The sequence below is a fragment of the Lathyrus oleraceus genome, chromosome 2, assembly GCF_024323335.1.
Source record: "Lathyrus oleraceus cultivar Zhongwan6 chromosome 2, CAAS_Psat_ZW6_1.0, whole genome shotgun sequence".
Classification (NCBI taxonomy): domain Eukaryota; kingdom Viridiplantae; phylum Streptophyta; class Magnoliopsida; order Fabales; family Fabaceae; genus Lathyrus; species Lathyrus oleraceus.
This window is the reverse complement of record NC_066580.1, coordinates 202,266,199-202,272,794: the sequence shown is the minus strand read 5'-3', so window position 1 is coordinate 202,272,794 and position 6,596 is coordinate 202,266,199. Positions and strand designations below refer to the sequence as shown.

At 37.8% G+C, this 6,596-nt stretch overlaps 1 non-coding gene across 1 annotated transcript; it reads right to left on the bottom strand.

The window, feature by feature from the left end:
- Nucleotides 1-4,754: 4,754 nt before the first annotated feature.
- Nucleotides 4,755-4,861, bottom strand: LOC127125169 (small nucleolar RNA R71). The gene has a single exon (XR_007804626.1). It is a non-coding gene; the product is annotated as a small nucleolar RNA R71 (small nucleolar RNA).
- Nucleotides 4,862-6,596: the final 1,735 nt, after the last annotated feature.

The following is a 6,596-nucleotide window of genomic DNA, read 5'->3' as shown; positions in this document are numbered from 1 at the left end:
TCCACAACCGTGATAACTGGTTTTACAACTTGGAGGGCCAAAGTGAGTATCCTACACCTCCTGATAGCCCTCAACATTATGAGAACCCGGAAGCCATTTTCCCTGATGCTAATTCGCACGCCTCTGATGCACATCATATTGTTCCCCCTGTTGATTTCGACACTGCTATACATGCTTTACAATCTGAAGTTGATTTCATTAGAGGAGAAGAAAATTCTCTTAGAGTGGATCTCCTCAGACTTATGGATGTTGCTAATAAGCAGTTCGATCATGTTTTCCAGCAAGTTCATTCCTTGCAACGCTCTTTTGGACCAAAGTGATGGCTAGTGTTGATTGGTTGTACTAGAGTTTCCCTGTTTTCTAGTTTAGTATTTTTAATTGTCATCAGTTATTTCCCTTTGTTAATTTTCAGTTTGTGTTTAATTTACCATCGATATATTGACGTGAACATGTGTTAGTACTATCTTTAATTAATGTAATTTCTATTTCAGTCAACTATTTTATTTTATCGCATATTATTTTAGTTCTTGCAAACTTTATGCTTCTTAATTATGACTATTAGTTTTAATTATTTCCACTAACTATTTTATGGCCTTAGGAGCATTTACATGCAATAGTCTTAAGAAAAAGCTGGAAAATTGCGCATTTTAGGTTAATGGTGTTCGCCATTAGCTTCGAATATAAAGCCCAACAATTTAGGCAAATGGCGTTCGCCATATGCCTAATGGCGATCGCCATATCAGGAAAACATACCGATTTCCTTTCTTTTCTTTTCCCTCCAGCGTGTTTTCCAAAATATTTCATTTAAATCTCTTAAACTCCCTACTCTAAACATAAATAACTCCAACCCTTCAACTCCCAACCATCCCACTTCTTCCAAATCATTATAAAATCCACAAACACCCACTTTCTAACTTCACAATCCTTTCCTCTCACTTTTCACTCCCTACAACACCCATAACCTTTTCTTCTAATTTCTCTTTCCCTTTGTTCAACATGCCTCCTAGAGTAGTTATACCAAGAAGAGAGATTAAATATATGGGAATTACATTCATTGAGGGAATCGATGGAAAAAATAAAAGGAGAAGATGCCATAAAATTTTCAAGAGGGTCGTCTTAGCGATGAGGTACCCCAATGATGCTTCCCTTCGTGCTTCAGGTTTATTTAACAGGGTCCATTGGATTCTTATTAACCTAGGTATGTCTCAATTTTGCCCTTTGACTAGTCCCACCTATATTCGACTTACCTACGAGTTCTTAAGTTCTTTTCGATACACCCTCCTATAGGAGGATCACGTGCCACTAACACTGCACACTTTAGGATGTTCAATAGAAGTTACGTTATTAGTCAAGACCAAATGGCCAATTTATTTTCATTTCCTCATGGAGATGAGTGTGCTTGCCAACGCCCTTTAGAAAGCGAATGGGAATCCAGCGCTCTTGACTTTTTGCAGCAACTAACGGGCAAAATCACCACCGACTGGGAAGGCCTTAAAGCCACCGCTATTTAAAACCCGACCATTTGGTATTTGCACCATATTTTGACCAGCACTATATTTGGTCGAGAAAATACCAGAAACTTAAATTCTAGAGACTTTTTTCCTTATTTATTGTGCCTTATCTTAAACAAAAGTTAACCTAACACCATTCTTACTAGCACACTTCCAGTCCACCAGTGTTCGGACAGGAGGTCCTATTTATGTTGGAGGTTGGTTACATCTATAGCCCTTGTGTTAAACTTACGCCCGAAGTTGGCTACGCTTGAGCCGTTAGAGACTCCTTTTGCCGACCTTGACTATTGTCGTAGCATGCGCCTTATCAATAATAAACCTGACGACAAATATTTTCTGATGATTAGTAACCGAGAGGTGAGGGGAGTTACTTTACCATGCGCCGCATGCATCGATATGCGAATGAGCGCTAATTGGACTTTTGATCCTATCACCCCTGAGCCTGATCATATGGAGCAAGATGCTCCCTAGACTGGCACCCATGCACACATCACACATGCTTTTCCTGACTCTTTTGTAGGTACCTCATCCGGATATCAACCCCGCGAGGAGTATGACTACACCGCCATGAGGACAACTCTTGAAGACATCATAAGTGAGCTTAGACATCAGAATGATGTTGATGTGGACCATGATGTCCTACTTAGGTATATTCAGAGGCAGCGAGAGATGATGAGGGTCGCCATTGATCTGATCAGAGAGACTCAACTTGACTTTATCGAGAGGACTAAGCTTAACATGGGTGACCTCACCAAGCAGATGAATGGAATGTATGTGGAAGTTTTAGGTATGAGGGAGTGATCACACCGTGTTTTTGACTCGGATTTCACATGTTTATTTGGACTTTATTATCATTTTATTTGTATTATGCTCTCTTTTCTCTTATTTTCAGATATTTATCACTTTCAGACACTTTTGGAAGAAACGAAGCAAAAATACCTAAAATTCGGGTTTTTCGGCAAAATTACACACATGGCGTTGCACATGGCGGTCGCTATAGGGGAAGCCATGAGTCACCAGCCCTCAACTAGGAGTAACCTCCATGTTCCCATGATTCACCCCATTTACACACATGGCGGGCGCCATGAAGGGATGGCGGGCGCCACCTTTGGAAATCACGTTCCCACTAAAGCCCACTAAGGAGAAGTTGGAGGGCACCACGGTCTTTACAAACTGCTGAGAATCTCTATAAATAGCTCATTTCATTTCGTTTTCTATCATCCAACTTAGTTTTACATCACTAAGCATATAGTTATCATTTGTAATAGCGGTAATCCATCACATCGGGGGGTTATCGCACCTTTGTGAGATTGAGTTGGGTCACTTCGAGTTGCTGTCGTCTTTAGCTTCACGAGTCGGAGGTTTATTTTTGTACCAAAATCGAAGCCTACGTTCGGAGCAGGTTCTTATTTATCGCTTTATTTATATATTTCCCGCATCGCTTTTATTTTATTTATTTTCCGCACTCGCTTTTATTTTATTTATTTTCCGCACTCGCTTTTACTTTATTTACTTTCCGCACTCGCTTTAATTTATTTATTTTACGCACTTTACTCTCTCTTTACGCCTCAAATTCTAAAACAAACTTTTCATCATGATTAACCCCGTTATGTTCGTTTGTGTTACCATGTCTGGCTAAGTCTTTCAAAGGTTAGAATGTAAGGATCGCGGTAAAAGTAATGTTTCACATATTGAAATCTGTAGAAATACTTTAAAGGTTGTTTTGATTTTTAACTTGAGTTTTCTAAAACAAACTTGGTTAGTTTTAATTATTCGAGGAGTGCGAAAGCACCCTGGTGTAGTAACTAGGAATCTTTATCACTTTAAGGAAAAACTATTTTTGAAACTGTTTTTGGACGCGTTGATAGGTTTAAAATCAGTAAACTCCTTGGGTAAACTTTCCAAATCAAAATCACTTTTCAACTAAGTTTATGAGTCTCATTTCTGAAAAATAGGTTTACTACTTAAGCGTTTTGCGCACCTTTTATAAGTGACAATAGAAGGCCTTAATTTAAGGGTAAACTCGGTTCTGAATACGCGAAAGCGACAGTTCCTGTTAAATGGATTCTTTTCAAGAGTAGAAAATATTGCCTCATAAGTAATTCTATTTAGACAATCGAAACATCACTTAACTGATGTGAATTACATTCAACCTGTCTTTACCTGCATTTATTATTTACCGTTATTTTGCAAACCCAATATCTCTTTTATACCGCCTTAGATAAACATCGTAACAATATTATTCGATAGATTGACGATTGGTCTCTGTGGGATCGATATTCTTTTATATTACTTTGATGTTATTCGTGCACTTGCGAATCACAGCGATCAAGTTTTTGTCTCCGTTGCCGAGGACCAACTTCGTCAAATTTCGTACCCTGTTATTACACCGTATAGACTAAGGCATTATTAGCCGGTAAATGCGAAAAACCCGTAGTACCGGAAATTTAGTAGATCCTCTAGCGGAACCCGAACGTTATACTCGTACACGCCTCTTACTCATCCGAATTAAGAAAGCTATGGTCGAGAATCGTGATAGGCGACCTCTTAAGGAATTTTCCCAACCCTCTGATGAGGAACCTAGTTCAAGTATATTAAACCCCCTTATACCTGCTAACAATTTCGAACTAAAACCGTTTTTGTTGCAATTAGCGCAACAAAACCAATATGCGGGTCTCGCTACCTAGAACTCGAATCAACTTCGTCAAATTTCGTACCCTGTTATTACACCGTATAGACTAAGGCATTATTAGCCGGTAAATGCGAAAAACCCGTAGTACCGGAAATTTAGTAGATCCTCTAGCGGAACCCGAACGTTATACTCGTACACGCCTCTTACTCATCCGAATTAAGAAAGCTATGGTCGAGAATCGTGATAGGCGACCTCTTAAGGAATTTTCCCAACCCTCTGATGAGGAACCTAGTTCAAGTATATTAAACCCCCTTATACCTGCTAACAATTTCGAACTAAAACCGTTTTTGTTGCAATTAGTGCAACAAAACCAATATGCGGGTCTCGCTACCTAGAACCCGAATCAACATTTAAAAGTTTTTATCCAACTAGCTGACACCTTTAACTCTAACGGCGCTTCACCCGATGCGATACGTTTAAGATTATTTCCTTTCTCCCTCAGGGATAGAGCACGTTCATGGCTAGAATGACTTCCAGCTAATTCAATAACTACCTAGGAAGACCTTAGGAGAGTTTTCCTTACTAGATATCTCCCCCCTAGCAAGACTGATGTTCTTCGAAACCAAATAACTAGATTTGCTCAAAACCAAGGAGAATCGCTTTTCGAAGCTTGGGAGAGATATAAAGAGCTATTAAGAGTCTGCCCACACCATGGCCTAGAACAATGGCTGATCGTTCATACCTTCTACAATGGGCTCCATTATAACACCAAGATGAGCATCGACGCTGCCGCAGGTGCCACGCTGATGAATGTTAGAGACCAATTAGTACTACTTTTTATATCATTTTATTGGTCCCTTTTACCAAGTTTTGATGTAATTACACATTTTTATTCTCACTATTTTTGTATAAATGCAATTAGGTTTAATTTATTTTGTTTTGATAGTTATTTCACATATTTGTTAGTTTTGTAGAATTTTTGGATAAGAGAGCTTTTGGAATGCAACATCATAATATGGAAGAGGTGTTGAATGTAATTTGGAGGCCCAATTTTGGAAGAATACCACTTGGAAGATTTTGGATGAAGCTTGAAAAGCAAGGAAGCTGAAATAGCTTTAGTTCGCGCCACGAACCACCTTCGCGCCGCGAAGGCTGCGAATCCAGCAAGCTGCTTTTGGGCCAAGGGTGCTGTTTTTCATGACCAGCTGGTTTTGCCATTTTGGTGTCTTCCTCGGGGGAGCTTTTCTGCCTTAGATGAGAAATGATCATTTTAGGAAATGTCAACCCTTTTGATATTTTGATATTTTTATAAGAGAGAAAAACAGAGTTCTTCTTCCATTGCATTTTGCTTTTGAAAATGATGATGAGAAGCTAAACCCCATTTTGTCAAGATTGGAGGTAGTAGCTATTCTCATTTGTTTATATATTCCATTTGATATATATATATATATATATATATATATATATATATATATATATATATATATATATATATATATATATATATATATATGATAAAAGATTATTGATGTATTGAATGCTATTTTTGCCCTAAGATGAAAATCAGATTTGAGTAGTTGTTGAGAGAGATTATTTGAGTCTTGACATAAAATAGATTTTCAAGTAATGAATAAGTTGTAGAGATAGATTTATTCATTACTCTTCTTTGGTATCAATCATTAAAGTTTGCTATATTGATAGTTAGGTGGAGAGATCATCTAAGGATCAATACAATGATTATCACAATATCATTTAGACATAAATGATATTGAGAGGATACTTGAACATCATCAATAATCTTAAATCTATATAGTTATCATAAGGAATCATAAGCGCTTGGAATAGTGAACTCCAATCTTGCAAAGCTTTTACATTTGATTAAAACCATTTTTCTGTTTTTAGTGATATTTACTCAAAAGATAACTTTCCAAACAAAACAACTTTGTTACTTTCTAAACTTATAACAATCTGGATTATAGAACGGAGGTAATAACAACCAATCTCTGTGGATACGATATAAAAATATTTGCCGAAGATATACTTTTCAACAAATTGGCGCCGTTGTCGGGGATTGGTGTTTGATATTACAAGCATTGCAATAATTCATTGTTTTAAGTTTTGTTATTTGTATTACTATCCCTCTTTTGTTTCACTTGGTTTGTTAGTTTTGTAGATTCTAGTGCATGCGAAGAAAAGCTACCGAGGAGCAATTTCAATTCGATCCCGAAATTGAACGAACACTTTGGAAGCTCAATAGCAAATCACGAAGAAGAAGGAAACTAGCCGAAGAGAGGAACCGGGGAGAAGAAGCATCTACTTCCGCACTTGTTCAAATCGAAGAAGTGGTTGTAGAAGCTTGTGACGGAAACATGGCGGATGACAATCGTACCTATATGTCCGCTAATAGTCCAAGAAGGAATGCTCAATTTTCCCGTGGAGGAAGAAATACGGAG